Source organism: Oryzias latipes, chromosome 23 (assembly GCF_053564925.1).
Source record: "Oryzias latipes strain Hd-rR chromosome 23, Olatipes_Hd-rR_3.1".
Classification (NCBI taxonomy): Eukaryota; Metazoa; Chordata; class Actinopteri; order Beloniformes; family Adrianichthyidae; genus Oryzias; species Oryzias latipes.
In genome coordinates this window covers 9626904-9643541 of record NC_136259.1, presented here as the reverse complement: position 1 = coordinate 9643541, position 16638 = coordinate 9626904, and the positions used below count along the sequence as shown (strand labels likewise).

The window sequence follows — 16638 nt, the reverse complement described above, 5'->3', positions numbered from 1 at the left end:
TAAAGTGCCTAGGATAGCACAAGGGCTGCCCATGAGCTCCAGTGCCTTAGCATCTTCTTGGCTGTATCTGCAGTCTAGTGGCGCTTGTCCCTGTCTGTCTGAAAGAGGTTACTTAGAAGAGGGATGTGTGTTCCAATTCGTAGATATGATGGAGGGCGGCTTTTTCTTGTAGTGGGCTGACCATAGGGATGACGATTTTGGCTTCTGTAACCTCTTGCTGTGCCACAGTCAGGTTTTTTAACGTTTCTATCACTGGGACCTTTTTATCCAGGTGGCATTCTTATCTTTTCACAACTATAGTCAGACCTGTGTGTCACTGACAGCAGGTAAATATTGGCCAGTGGATTCTCTCAGTTATTGCAGATCAGTGATTGGATGCAAAACAACTTCCTCCAGCTAAACTTGGAGAAGACTGAAGTCATCGTCTTTAGTCCAAAGAAACGAAGAGATGATTTCAGGATTTACCTTCACTGTCTGTCTCTGAAACCTTCAAATCAAGTTAGAAACCTAGGAGTAATCCTTGACTTTGACCTGAACTTTAACAGCCATGTCAAGTCAGTAACATCAGCAGCATTTACCATCTAAAACACATTGCCAAAACAAAAAACATAGTGTCAATGCCAGACCTGGAGACACTTATTCATGCATTTGTCTCCAGCAGGTAGGATTACTGTAACGGCCTGCTCACTGGCTACCCCAAACAAGCTGTAAACCAGCTTCAGTGTATCCGTAACGCTGCTGCTCAAGTCCTGACTAGAACCAGGAAGTCAGGAACCAGGTCTCTGCACTGGGTTCCTGTAGCTCAAAGAATAGACTTTAAGGCAGATCTGCTTTTTTACAAGTCTCTCCATGGCCTTGCACCATCTCTGACATGTTATATGTATGTATGCTATATGAACCATTTCTAACCAAAACCTTAACCCTAATCAGACAGACGCAAAGTTCCACAAACACAACAAAGTCCCACTCTGATACAAACAAGATACCCAGAACAACAAGAAAGAACAAAACAAAATACAACCACAGTTGCAATAGAGGGTAAAACCATGAAGCAGCATTAAGCAACAAGTTGCTGGATGTTTATAATCATTACAGTTAGGTTCAGCTCTCATCTGTTTGCTCAGCTGTTGGATAGGACAAGTTTAAAAAAAAAGTCACAGCTGATATATTCCCCAGATGACAAAAGGACAAAGAAAAAGATGACCTATAGAGGAAAATGGTGGAAAAACAAACTTAAGAGGTTGGTACCATCTGGTGGCAGAGAAAGGGCAGTGCTCCCTCAAGGCAATTGGGTGTTTGTTCAGCAAAAGTCCAAAAGGGTGACTTGCAGAGGGTACCCGCATATGTGTCAGGGTTGAACAAAACAGACAAAAATGGTGCAGCTTGACGAACAGACTAACATCCCAGAGCAGTAAGAGAAAACAAACAGGAAAAGAAGAGCGATACTTTAAGAGAAGAACAACAGGACTACTTTAAACAGTGGAGTAAGGAAGAAAAGTAGGTAGACACAATAGATAGACACAGAGTCAGTGACAAACTGGTGCAGAAAGAGAAAACAATAAAAAATGAAAGCCGCAAGCAACGTTGTATGGCCCGCAGGCGCTACCCGCCCTCGCCACCCGCCTCTACTCACCACCGTCCTTCGCCGTCCGCCTCTAGGCACCACCGCCGCTCTCACCACTCTCACCACCCACCTTATCCATCCATCAATCCATCCATCCATCTTCCTCTGCTTATCTGGGACCGGGTCGGGGGCAGCAGTCTAAGCAGAGATGCCCAGACTTCCCTCGCCCCAGCCACTTCCTCCAGCTCCTCTGGGGGTACCCCTAGGCGTTCCCAGGCCAGCCAAGAGACATAGTCTCTCCAGCATGTCCTGGGTCTTCCCCGGGGGGCCTCCGCCCAGTGGGACATGCCCGCCACACCTCTCCAGGGAGGCGTCCAGGAGGCATCCAGACTAGATGCCCGAGCCACCTCAACTGGCTCCTTTCGATGTGGAGGAGAAGCGGTTCTACTCCGAGTTCTTCGCGGGTGACCGAGCTTCCCACCCTATCTCTAAGGGAGCACCTGGCCACCCTGCAGAGGAAGCTGCTTGTATTCGGGACCTCGTTCTTTTGGTCATGACCCATAGCTCATTACCATACGTGAGTATTGGAACGAAGTTTGACCGGTAAATTGAGCTCAGCTCTGTCTTCACCACAAAGGACCAATACAGCGACCGCATATCTACGGACGCCGCTCCTATCTTCCTGTCAATCTCACACTCCGGTCTTCCCTCACTCGTGAACAAGACCCCAAGGTATTTAAACTCCTCCACCTGGGGCAGGGACACTCCACCAACCGAGAGATGGCAAACTACCTTTCTCCTGTCGAGAACCAAGTCCTCAGATTTAGCGGTGCTGCTTCACACTCTGCCGCAAACCGCCCCAATGCATGCCGGAGGTCCTCGCTCCATGAAGCCAACAGGACAACATTATCTGCAAAAAGCAGAGAGGAAATCCTGTGGTCCCCAAACCAGACCCCCTCCGTCCCCTGGCTGCGCCTAGAAATTCTGTCCATAAAAACTATGTACAGAACCGGTGATAAAGGGCAGCCCTGCCAGAGTCCAACGTGGACTGGGAACAGGTCTAAAATACTGCCGGCTATGCGAACCAAGCTCCTACTCTGGTCATACAGAGACCGGACCCCATACACCCTGGGGCACCCTCCACAGGATACCACGGAGAACGCGGTCAAACGCCTTCTCCAAATCCACAAAACACATATGGACTGGATAAGCAAACTTCCACAATCCGTCCAGCACCTTAGATAGGGTGTAGAACTGGTCCACTGTTCCACGACCAGGACGGAAACCGCACTGTTGTTCCTGAATCTGAGGTTCGACTACCTCAGATTCAGGAACCACCCACCTTGAACCTTTCAAAATGAAGTGCCAGAACTTTAGTGAACTACAAGATGAATGCATGAATCTTGTGCTTGTGTTGGGTTTATAGTGTTAGGACAGAGTGTATTATTGTTTCTGCCCCGGTCATGAGCATGTACAATACTTTGTTTTAAACATTTTAATTGAAAAAAACAATGATTGACCTGAGAATGTGCTTTTTATGTTGCAGTCACATTTTTATTAATCAAGTGATTATTTTTTGGATTCTTTTTATTTTGATGCAAACATGAACATTCTTGATCTCAAGCTATTTTGTCTGTGCTTGAAGAGGAAAGCAAGTCCACGGCTGAAGCTCTGGGTAGAGGTCCATGTGCTGGTTTTCGATAATGGGAATCAAAGTTCATTTTTAGATCTACAGATCTGAAGAAAAAGAATGGCCAGAAATTACATTCATGTCCCAGGTCAATATTTCTGAAATGACAATCAAGAGTAGGTGGACTGGCAATTTCTAAAGAAAATACACAAGCGTTGAACAATTTACAGCAGTGAATGACATATTTAGCAAGTGTTTTAATGTAATGTTAGTAATATTGGGGAATGATGAATCTAAATTGTTCTTAAATCTTTACATGTCTAAATGAGGGAATGCAAAGTTTAAAGTTAATCCAACTCCTAATGACTAATCCTTGTAATACTGACACGAGAAAAACAGATATTCCAAAGTTTTATCAATGGAATTACAAGGTTCAACATGAAAATGGTATCTATTTTAAAAATTCAGCAAATTCATTTATTTTGATATCACAAATAGCAAAAAAAAAATTTTCCGAGCAAAACAAAAGTTTTTGAAAGAAAATATTTAATATTTACATTCGCTACTTAGAATGTTTTGTTTGCAAGGTGGTGGCATAGATATCACTTTATAGAGGAAGAGGAGGAGGAAGAGAAGCCAGAGAAGAAAATGGCCCATCAGAAGATACTTTCAACTTTAGATGAATCCACACGTCATGCACAATGCTGTTTCGCTGAACAAAGTTTCTATGGAGCGGCAAAAGTTTAAGAGAAATTCACCTCCAGGTTGTGGGCAGGACTGTTGGCACTGGGCAAGCCCGCACTCACTCCCCGTCATCCATCTGTTTGCTCTCTCTCCTGCTGGCTTACAGGCCCTCACAAACACATCTATTGTTATTCGTGCAACAAAAATGGCGAACAAATATTGGTGCTGTCCTGCTGTGCAGTTTTGAGCCAGTCGGGGAACACAAAGGCGTTCATGGATCTATGTGTCTGCAAGTGGATGCATCAGAATGTAGCGGAGCTTGTGCCCTGCTGATAGCTTCTACATAACAACTACAAGCTTTTTCTAACAGCATTCATTTAGCCTGTTCTTAATTTACAATCATTTAAATAAAGCAATCGTCCAAAACCCAATTGAATCAGTTAGTTCAAAAGGGGCCCAAGTCCACAATTTTTTAAAATAGAGATATTATATGTTCTATGGTCTTCAAGGGAAAAGCTATCTGATTGTGTGCAAAAAAGTCCCAAGTCCATTGTAATGTATTGACTATGCTTGACATTTAAAATGCATTAATACAAATTCCTGGACTTGTGCCTCTATTTCATGGGTTTTGCTTTATCCCATAGATGGCAGTTTTAGTTATCCAATATGGCAGCGCCCCTGTTTAAGTCAAGAAGGGCCCAAGTCCAGAGACTTTAGTTTGCTAGTCCTCTGAAATTATAAAAAAATTATGAAGGTAAAAATGCTCCAAAAAGAATGCACTTGTAGATTTGATTTGAGAACTTGTAATATAGAATGTGAATACTTGTGCATCAAAAATACGCATCAGTGTGTAAAAATCTTCTGCTGTGAACTGACAAATTTCCATTTGCATGTGTTCATTTAGAGTTACAACTTCAAATCTGTGATTCCAACTGCTCAAATGTGCTTCTGCGTGTGCTCGAATCTGCTGGCGCAAATCACAGGTGCGATACAACTGTGCTCTGAATTTTGACACATTCCTTGCGAGAAACTTGTGTCTAAACTGATCTGTGTCCGATAATGGGACTGGGGGGGAGGGAGGGTAAGAGGAGGCAGAGTCAACCAATCAGAGTGCAGAATTCGGAGAACTTGGTAAAGTTAGAAATATCTTCACAGATTCGGACTTCCTGCTTCAATAAAGCTTCTGATAAACGTTCAAATGTGACAGCAAGTTGCTCAATCATTTTGTATTAACACAGAGGGTGAACTAAAAATGGATTTCTAAAGAAAAAAGTCAGTTTTTTCCTGCATTTTAATGACAAATGATCTCTTCGTGCTTTAAATGCAGACATGCAGATAGACGGCTGCGAACGGACAGTGTCAGCAGGAAGATCATCTTTGTTGTAGCAGGACAACAGGGCCAGGGCTATTGAGCAGCTTTATTATAAGTCATATGGATTAACATTTGAAAAAAAAATGTATTAGATTAGATCAACACGTTCCCTGCGACGTTCCAGGCGACGGCATGGCGGAGCGCGGCTGTGGCGGACTAAGCTCACTGAGCGACGGTGGGTCTGCGCTAGCGACAGGCATGCTCCGCCGTCGGTAGTGCGGTGTCACACCGCTGCCAGCCGCCAAGCTCCGCGGAGGAAGGACAGGCCGAGGATCCCGCTGGCGTAGCGCGGTGTAGTCCAACCAGCATGCAACTTAAAATGATCAAATAAATTAGGAATAATTGTCAATCTATTAACTTTTAAAACTATCACACGTTACTAGGGGTGTGTATTGGCAAGAGTCTGGTGATACGATATGTATCCTGATACGTGCCCCGCGATACGATACATATCCCGATATTTTACTGAAACATATTTCCTTTCTGTTTTTTTAATTATGACTTTGAAAAAACTAAACCTGAACTTTAATGTCTTCCACTGTAATAAAATGGTCAAATTCAGTTTATTTAATGATCACAATGTTGAGCACTGCAATTGTATCTCATATATAAGTTGCGTTTACCAAAGCAAATTCATAGTGCTTTTATTTTGGTAAGATAAAATATAGAAAGGGAACAGTCAACATTATATATATTTTTCAGTGTAAGAAAAAACAAATAATGAATGAGCCTTAACCAATAAGTTTATTTTGGGAAAATAAAATGCTGTTTATTTTCAGCATTAATATAGCTTCTCTAGTGCTTTTAAACAGTTCAGGAGCCTGAATGGTGCTTCAAAAATAAAGGGTGGGGTGGGGGGGACACACTGATTTTTTCCAGAAACAATATGATGTGATGATGAGGCAGCATTACAGAACGAAGGAAAGTTGCTTTAATGTGACAAAAAAGGGGCTTTTTATGTTTACAATCTGCTCTGCTGCACCTGCTGCAGCCACGTTTCTCACACACAGAAATAACTGGTAACGCTCCTCGCCACGATCTGGCGATGTCGGCCTTTTTTCAGAGCGTAGTACACATCCCATTGATCCAACAGGTCGCTAAACTAGAATCTGTTGCTGGGAGGTTCTGCAGAACTTTGGCCCGCTTTGCCGATAGCATTTTAGCCGATGCTAAGCGCATTCAATGATGAAAGTCAGGCAAGGAAAAAATCCCTGAACTTTTCTTTGAGCGATATGGCGGGCACGGAGCGAAATTTTTGAAAAATCTTAGATGCATTCTGGTACATCTTAATCAAGAAACTAAGACTAATTGGAGCATCATGATTTAACATTCAAACTCCTAGTTTGACTTGCTGGTCCTGCAAAAGAATTTGGATAATTGCTAAAAGTAACACAATCCTACAATCTAAGCTTTTCCTAAAAACTACAAAACATACAATTGCTAAAATGCAGTAACATCAAAGCCCCAAATGGCAAAAAGAACACCAGTAACTATGATATTCTATGAAAGTCCCTTATTTATTTGAACGATTTCTGCTTTAGAAATACTGTTCCCTCAAACTATAATTACATCAAAATATGGGATCTGCTTTAAACTATCTTTCTATAACATAATACATCAATTCTTTAACACCAACACTTAGTAATCTGGGAAATATCAAAACAAACATACAAACAAAATTAAACATTGTAAACATTCTTTTTTAAGGGAGTGTGGGTCCAAACCACCAAATACTTATAATTATAATTACTGTCAATAATATGTTTTTGAGCAAAACTGAACTAAATATTGGTCATTAGGAAATACAAATAAATTAGATAGAGAAATGTATTCAAATGTTTCAGTTTTGATCAGTGTGGTCGGTTATTCTGCAGTCAGATCAAGAAAATCTACAAGGGGGGTTTCAAACAATGTATAAGCATGTTTCATACCGTGGTCCGGTTGAATACTCGATTCTGATTGGCTGCTGGGTGTGCATTAAAACCATATTCCGGTCACCTAGCTTAAATTATTGTATCACTGTGCCGGCTTCTTTAAAACAACCTTTTGCTTCATCATTTGGACAACAACAAGCAGTAAGAGGTAAACTTTCTCTCTGAACTGATGCTTTATTCAACCCATCGGGACGATCAGCATATATAGATATCGTTGAATCTTGACTACAGCGGTGGTGCTGTGCGACGGACTATGTGTTACGTGATGCGGCGCGATATAGTCCGCTTTTTGTGAAAAAAGCAATCCAAATCAAAAAAACAAAACAATTAAGGACTAAAAACTGGTTAATATGTATTGCTTTCGTAAGTGACCATGGTATAAGCGGGTTAATGGCCTAAGTGTGCGTTATTACTTTAACGCACTTCGCAGAGGCAACCGTCCGACGCGAAAAAAGTAATAACGCATACTTCATCAGCCATTACCCTTACTTAATCTATGCATAATTTCCACCGTAATTAATTGTATTAGAACGGAGAGTGAAATTCTGAAATTAAGAACATACGTTGAAAAGAAATCGCCACATTTGTCTTTTTCCTCCAGCCAAGACCACTTAAATTTGTTTTTATCTTCTTCTCACAACTGAGGTCATGACCGCGCTCAATAAGGACGATGCCCGCCATTATTTTAACACAAATTTAATCGCAAACTCTTCAGATTTGTTTGTGAAAGTTTAGCGTGGGTCCGCTGACCAAGTGGTACACACAGAGCCAATCAGAGCCATCGACGCATCCGAAATCAACTAAAACGTCCCGTCATTGGTCAATTAGGCTGGGAAGACAAGTTAGCCGCGCCCATAGAGAGAGCGATCCACGGAGTAATATATGGAAAATAAAGCAAAAATTCGCCAATGTCAGACAATTTTTTCATCCGGAAAGCGATTTGTCCATAGAGATCAGGGGCCTCATTCATAAACGTTGCGTACGCACAAAAGAAGGCGTACGCCACTCTCTACGCAATAGTTGAGATTTATAAAAAGCAAACTTGACGGGAAAATGTGCGGTCCTTCACGCAAGCTCTGACCCAGGCGTACGCACAAAAACGGGGGAAATGAGAAACGGCGACGCCGTCGGCAGATGGAAGAAACACGTGAATGTGAAAATGACCATTGTGCCTCTCATAAATAACATGAAGACTTCACAAAGCAAGTCTTACAATTAACAGCCTACATGAACACCCGTTTGATCGATAAGCAGTGAAACAAATAAAAAAAAAAACGAAAATTACAACAGAAATTCAAATGAACACACAAATCAAAAATTACGCAAAGTTTTATAAATGAGGCCCCAGGGGCCTCATTTATAAAACTTTGCGTAGGATTTGCGTCAGAAGTGGCGTACGGATGAAACGTAGGTCGTGCGTACGCACAGAAATATTCAGAGTTATAAAACCGTGCGCACGCACATCCTACGCATCTTTCCCTTAATAAATCACAACCAATTCTAAATGCAGCGCAGCTTTTGCGGCCTCATGACACGCCCATAGTTGCCCATAAATAGTCCGTGAAACGCCCACAAATGAATATACATTGATTGCGAAACCAAACACGGAGAGAAAATCAAAAAAACGTAACTTCACTCAATGTGAAGTAGAAGTTATCGTTGGCGAGGTGGAAAAGAGGAGAAAAATGTTGTTTGGAGGGCACAGTGTGGGCATTACTAATGCCAAAAAGGCACGTGAGTGGCAGACGGCGGCAGACGCCGAAAATGCTGTAGCCTCACAACCTCGGACCGTGGCCGAAATAAAAAAGAAAAGGTCGGACATCAAAGTCAAGGCAAAAAAACGTCTAGCGCTGAACCCCCCCCCCACACACACACACACCCGTGTCTGCCACGGGTGTGTGTGTGTGGGGGGGGGGGGGACACCCGAGCTGACCCCTCCTGATGAGAGACTGGCGGCAATAATTGGGGAATCCCTTTTAAGTGGAGTGGTGACTGAGGCGCAGGGGGACGCCGACGCGCCAGATGCACCGGGTGACACACCCCCAAAAGCCTGCAGAGGAAGTCGGAACCGGCTCATAAGCCACTCGTCCTCGTTTGCCAACAAGTCTCTTTGCTGTCTAAAGATGCGTTCACTCCGAATTCTTCCATTTGCCACATCTTCTAAGAGTGCAAGATCAGCCATTGTGCGTCATTACGCATTGTGATGGGGCATCTATTTAATTGCATCTGACAAGCTACAGATGTCGGTAATAATCGACATGGAAATGAGAAATTGTTCAGCGCAAATGTAATTTCTTGTTGCTTTCTGAATGGTCGAGACATACGTTGTTTTATCAAAAATAAAACAAACTAATTAATGCATCTCTCTCTATCTATCCATCTGTCTGTCTGATTGCACCTATATCTGCTCCGCCAGACGGACACATCGACGGGAATGTCAGTTTTGTAAATTATTTCGTTCTGTTAAATATATTATTTATGAGGATGAATTGCACAACATGCCAATATTGCAGAACATATTTCACTTTTCTTTTTGCAAATAAGTGTTCATTTGAATTTCTGTTGTAATTTTCGTTGGATTTTTTTTGTTTGTTTCACTGCTGATCGATCAAACGGGTGTTGGTGTAGGCTGTTAACTGTAAGACCTGCTTTGTGAAGTCTTCATGTTATTTCTGAGAGGCAGTATTGTCATTTTCACGTGTTTCTTCCATCTGCCGACGGCGTCGCCGTTTCTCATTTCACCTGTTTTTGTGCGTACGCCTGGGTCAGAGCTTGCGTGAAGGACCGCACATTTTCCCGTCAAGTTTGCTTTTTATAAATCTCAACTATTGCGTAGAGAATGGCGTACGCCTTCTTTTGTGCGTCATCATGTTTATAAATGAGGCCCCTGGTCTTTATTTCCCGGAAGATACGATCGATTTGCTCAAAAACCCGGATTTCCGGGAATTCCCAGAAGACTTTCATCACTGCGCATTAGCCTATTAGCCGCTGCCGTATTTATCTGAGCCGCTAAAAAGCACAGCAATCCACGTTTTATATCTTACTGGCAGCAACATGGCTCAGAGTTTCTGTTTGGTATCCATTTCAAGTAAAAACAAAGTAGTTCATGTTTCATAACAACAGAACAAGCTGCCTCTGGCTGCAGTCTTCCTGTTGTTTTATGTGGTGTAGAGCTCAAAGAGGCTCCATGTGCTCTCCTGCCAACTAGCGGTCGGAGGGTGAAGTGGACAACAAGAGTCAGACACTGAAGGACGCTCAGAAATAATTAAATAAATATCGTCCTGGCAGCATTTTGAATCGATACAAATATTGCCAAATGAAGTATTGTGAGATACTGCCGAATCGATTTTTTCTTACACCCCTACACGTTTCGTGTTTTTGTGTCACATGCTTGTTAAAATACTTATAAAACATATCTACAGTGTTTGCACATCTTACAAAAAACAAAGCTCAAATTCAAATAGTTCATGGAGTGGACTATGGGACACATACAACAAACCCACTGTTTTTAAAGTCGGGTTTATTGAAATTAGGGGATCTAGTGAAACTGAAGACAGCACTCATCATGTTTCAAGCCAGAAACAACTTACTTCCAATAAACATGCAGCAAAAGTTCAGAGACAGAGACGGGAGTCACGATCTAAGAATTTCAAAAAGCAGTCATTCGTACTACAAAAAAAGAAAATGTGTTCATCGAATTGTGGTGTGGATTTATGGAATGGATTGGATGAAGGTTTAAAACAAAGCAAAAGTTGAGATGTATTAAAAAAAAACCCTACGAGAATTCACTAATAGAACCTTATAAAGCCAGAAAGGTTTAATAAAACACTTTTACAGAGTTGTGATGCAGAATGTAATGTGAATGTTATGTACAAATCTGTAATTAGTATCACGCCCATTGTACATCTCTGTAAACGGAAATATGTGCATCATCAGGTGTTATAAAAAAGGGGTGGGATCACACAGGATTTCTCTTCAACCCACTCCTTTTCAAGCACACTGCATTACTTTATATGTCTCTTTTAAACTCCTGTGTTTATGTTTTCATTTATATTTGAAAAGAAGAAACTGAAACTGAAAATACAGTAAAAGAAACCAAACATCTTGTAAAAAAAATGAAAATTTACAAGGAAAGATGAACTTTTAAATTGAACACAAAAGAAAACCTATCCTAAGGGGGCAGATTTCATGAAGAACCCCCCACCCCCACCCCACCTTCACCAGAAAAAACAATTGTTTCTTTTCGAATGAAATCATTGCACAATTTACAAAGTATCTGTGTGGGGGAAAACCCCCAATTTTTCTTTTCACACAAAATTAAAATTTTACAGAATAGAAGAAGAAAAATGATGACCCTATAAACTTAAACTTTTTTTATTTTTTGTGATTGCTTAGTTGTTGGGTTTTTTTCGACAAAAACACACCTTAATCACTTCCAGAATCCATATTGAACTAATGTGCTACAAGAAAACGCAAACATTGCAGACCAATAGTATATACTTTTTAATCCAAACAAACATGTCTTTAATTTAAGGAAACAATAACCCTCACAAAAAACATCAGATTACAGTAGCTCATCATCTAATCTGCTGTGATCATTTGGTTAACCCAATTTAGAAAATCACTCTCACTAAAATCATCAACAAAAGAAGTTATCCAGTCTGGTTGTTCTTCTGGGAGTAATGTCTTGATGGTGGTCCAAAGAGGTCCAGAGTTTATTCATTCGAGCAGGATTTCCAAATCTCCAATTTCTTCTTGGGTTGATGAGGTATATAGCTATATTCATTTGAGGATACTTTTCTTTTAGAACCCTCAGCTTTCTGCCATCTGACTTGCAATCACCGTTGGAGGAATTGTTTCCAATTCATCACCTTTTCCTTGGAGATTGTTTGATTCTTTAGCAATGTCCTTCCAGCACAAGTGTTTATTTCCAATCCACTAAACGTTGCAGTTGAAATGAAGCTTTGCTTCTGAAATGTAATGTGAGCCAATGATCCAGACATCAGGTGCTCCTACTAAATGATGTGTTTTGGTTGTTGGTGAGCTGTCCCGTGTAATGCTAACTTGAGGGGAGCCAGATGTGTCCTCTTCCATCTGATCAGATTGGATCACAGTTTTTGGTAAACTGGCAAAAGGACAAATCCAGTTCCTCCTCAGAGACTAGAGCCAGATTTTGGCTGTTCCCAAGGTCAAAGGTCAACGAAACTTCCTCCATCTTTGGTGCAGGCAAGGAGCTTTCAGAGTCTGTTTCTGAAATGTGTTTCCTTTTTTAGACTACACTTTTTGTGCTTTAGCAAGGATGTCTCCACTCACTGTTGCAGACATTTCATTGACAAACTCTATTGAGGGGTTTTCTTTCTCTGGTTTTGTTACCTGCACCTTTGGAACGATGTGGACGTATGGGGTGCTGTCATTTGACTCAGGTTGGCCTCTTGAAAAAGTCGAGTTGAGAATTTGCTCAAGGGTGTCATAGATGGAGCTTACAAACATTTCAAGTCCTTCTATAGTAAGTTTTCTTCCATTTGGTTTAAACCTATGGCTAAACGGTCTCAGTTATGGATGCTCTATCACGAAACCATTGAATAATTCAAAGCTGCTTTGAACTTTTTTGTTGACCGTAATCCTGTCGTAATCTATTCCCCCTGTATCAAGATTCCGCCAGGAGTTATGAAGGAATACACAATTTTCATTCTGGGAAAAGTATCAGGCAGCCATTTCAAGTCCTTCACCATTTCACAGAGAAGATAAGATACATTTGTGTTCCCCAAGTCGTTGCTGCTTACATGGAGCATTAAATTGTCTGGAGAACTCCTTTGTCGGGAAACCTCACTATTGAAATGACGCAAGACATCCCTCCAGCGCATGTTTACTTTTCCAATCCAATTTACTTTTGAATCGAGTCCAAAGTTTTCTCTGTGGCATTCATTTGCTTTATTTTGTGCTCCATTGATGTAATATTCTGGTCCTATGATCCAGACAGTGAGCAGTTTTCTTTCTTTACCAGAATGGCACGGTATGTCTTTCACTTTTATCCTTTTTGATGAAGACAGATTTTGCTGGCCAGTAAAACTATTATTTCCTACAGAGCTTCTTGGGAGATCCATGTTACCTGCTACAAATGGATGTTGAAGCACCTAATGGTTTGGCGGATCCAATTACGCCATTCTCTCGAACAGTTCAATAAATTGTTCCAGCTTCATCTGTTTGGTCTCAGAACAGATTCCCGACTTCTGTTGGCGTTTTCTGAAATCATCTGGTGAAACAGACCTGACATCTTAAAGGATAGTTTGTATCTTCCTTTGGTGTCCTAAGAAGCCACTGCTTTTTCAAGGGTTTGAAGTAAAAATCTTTGGTTTTCGCTTGCAATAACAATTTGGACGTTTTTGCGGTGATGTTGTGTATGTCTGTGTTTTTTTTTTTTTTTTGCTGTGCTACACAGTTGTAATGTCGTTTTAGGCATTTGACAAATTTTGCCTTTTTGTTTTTTGGACGTTTTGACACGTATTTTTGACTTTCTAAACTTTTTTTAAGTGTTTGACCCTCGTTACGAAAAACAATATGGTCCTTGCAGTCAGTGACTGGTGCTGCGGGCCATAAAAAGAAGAAAAAGTAATATATTCCTCAGGTGAATGGGGGGAAGTCAAAAAAAGACTACCTCTGGTAAATAAGGGTGGAAAAGCGAACTGAGAAGGTGGTGCCATCTGGTGGAGGAAAGAATGCATTTACCCCCAGAATGCTGGGAAGACAGTAAAAAAATAAGTAGATAAAAATAGTCAAGGACTGAAGGTCAGATCTCAGTGCAGAAAGAAGGGTAAAAGAGCAAAGAGCTGAGATATTCCTCAGGTGAATGAGAAAAATGGGAAAAGGTGACCTTTGGGGGTGATGAACAAACTGAAAAGTTGGCACCATCTGGTGGCAGAGAGAATGCATGGCACCCTCTTGTGGAAGAAGACAAAAAAAAGACAAGAAAAAGAGATGAGGGGTCCTGAGTGCCCCCGGAGGCAGTGGGTGGAAGTAAAAAGGGCGAACAGGACTCCTGGTGGCCAAGAGGTCGTGGTGCTGAGTACTCCGCTAGCCCTGGGGTGGAAGTGAATGGGGTAAAACAAGACATCTGGTGGCAGAGAGGTGGAACAAGATTGACAAAAATGGCGCAGTCTTGTGGGCAAAGAAAAAAGACAAATAGACATGGGGTCCTGCGTATCACTGGAGGCAGGGCTGAGACTGAATGGGGGAACATGACTCCTGCTGGCCGAGAGGTGGAACATCCCTCTTGTGGATGAAGACAATAAATTGTTGTGGGGTCCTGAGTTCCCCTGGAGGTCAGGGGTGTAAGTGAACGGGATAAAGGGCACCCTCTGGCACAATGAAATTCTTACTTTGCTGTCTGCCCCGAATGCCAAAAAGTAGGAAACTGAAAATTTACCAATTTTCTCGTATGTTCCATTTTCCTTATGCAATGGTCACAAATAACAAATGCCTTTGCACCACGGGGAGGCATCAGCAGCTAGATTGCCGGCTGGCAGCAGCTCTGAGTGGAAGAGAGTAGCTGTCTCCAGATGACGGCTGTCCATATTAACCCTTGTGCTATCCTAGGCACTTTAACATTGGGAGTTGGGTCATCTAGACCCACTAGACAGTGCGCTGAACCTTTTTGTTTCAATGTGTGTACAATTTGTGATCTTCACTGGTGTCCATGGATTACATGAAATCTTTCCACCTTTATTCACCTTTGTCATGGTAGGGAGAACATGTCAAAGTAAGGGCAGCCCGGTAGCCTGAGGGTTTATAGGGTTTATACAAAGTAGATAATTCTGCACCACTGGGCACTCGCTTGTAAAAAAACGTCTCCTGATTACAAAGGGTGGTCAGGGTAGCCACCTCCCAAAATTGCTGAAAAACCTATCCCATGCATTTAGGTCGCTGCACTGTGGCATTTTGAGATGTGTGATAATAGACTTAAGATGAACTGCAAGACTGATAGAAATTTTAGAAATTGGTTTTATTTTTGGAGCATCTCCTCATCACCAGATCTCCCTCTGAGTAATTTTTTTTCTCATAATGGTGGACCTCAATGTTGGATCATAAGACGCCTTATCTTAACCTTTGTCTTTCTGAAAAGCTGCATGTTAAGGCAACAGTACATCAGTGTCCAAACCACGGCGTTCAGCACCTTTAGGTCTTCCTCTTTTTTGGAGGAAGGCAAGCACAGGACTCAGGATTTTTGCTGACTTAGGACTCAGCAGATGATGGCAGTAAATGATCTCATGCAGAAAAAAAATCAACAATCCACCACCAGCTTCTTTAGTTTGTGTTGCTGTTTTTCTCTTACATCATCTTCCTATTGTCTCTTCTTCCTCACACCAGCTGCTAGGATTCTCCATGACAAATCAACAGCAACTGATGTTTACGTTCTCATTCTAATCCTGACCGATATTATGTAACATAAAACACAAAAGCTGCAGGATTGATGCTCATTCCATCCAATGGATGGCAGTGTTGGAGCACAGAAAGACTTTGCTTCTCTGTCCAGCAAATGTGTAGCTAATGCATGCAGAGAATGCTCTGTGATGCCAACTAAGCTTTACATTTATTTAGTTTAATAAACAGTTATGGATAAAAGTTTAATTCTTAGCTCTATATGTCTTTTATTTGCATTCAAAAGTCGACATATGGAGCTAAGAACATCAACTGCAACCAGGACTGCAACTTTCTAATTTATTTATTTATTTATTTTTCACCTGCACGGTGGCGCAGTGGTTAGCGCTCTTGCCTCACAGCAAGAAGGCCCCCGGTTCAAGTCCCGGCTGGGGGACCTGAAAAACACATCAACAGGGGACCTTTCTGTGTGGAGTTTGCATGTTCTCCCCGTGCATGCGTGGGTTTTCTCCGGGATCTCCGGCTTCCTCCCACCGTCCAAAAACATGCTTCATAGGTTGATTGGCAACTCTAAATTGTCCATAGGTGTGAGTGTGAGAGTGAATGGATGTGTGATTGAGGATATTCTACCCTGCGACAGACTGGCGACCAGTCCAGGGCATCCCTTGCCTACGCCCAAGTGGCCGGGATAGGCTCCGGCAACCCCGTGACCCCGAAAGGGAATAAACGGTAAAAGAAGATGAATGAAAAAAAAAACTTTCTAATATCAAACCAAATCCCCTTTGGATGACCTTGTTCAGAAAATGAAGTTTGCCTAAAAATGAGCTCATTTCCCATGAAAGAATTCATGCTGCCAAATATGGCATCTGCTGATTAAAGATCCATACTTGTAGAAGTAAGGTTTGTCTGCTTACAGCTTTTGAAAGCATTATTTTTGTTTACCCATTATCCTGCTAAGAAAAGATTGAAAAGGTTGAGTTTGTAAAAAAAAACCAAAAGAAATAACATTTGATTTTTCTTTTATTTCTTTCTTATTTCTTTGCGTACCTTTAACGAGAAGTCCTGGTTTTACTCTTGG

General features: G+C 41.7%; 1 long non-coding RNA gene across 1 annotated transcript in view; it reads right to left on the bottom strand.

The window, feature by feature from the left end:
* LOC144989353 (uncharacterized) overlaps window positions 1–16310 on the bottom strand; it is a 166464-nt gene extending 150154 nt beyond the window's left edge. Inside the window, exon 1 of the long non-coding RNA XR_013653497.1 lies at window positions 15923–16310. This is a non-coding gene — a long non-coding RNA (uncharacterized LOC144989353). The remainder of the gene's footprint in view (window positions 1–15922) is intronic.
* Window positions 16311–16638: the final 328 nt, after the last annotated feature.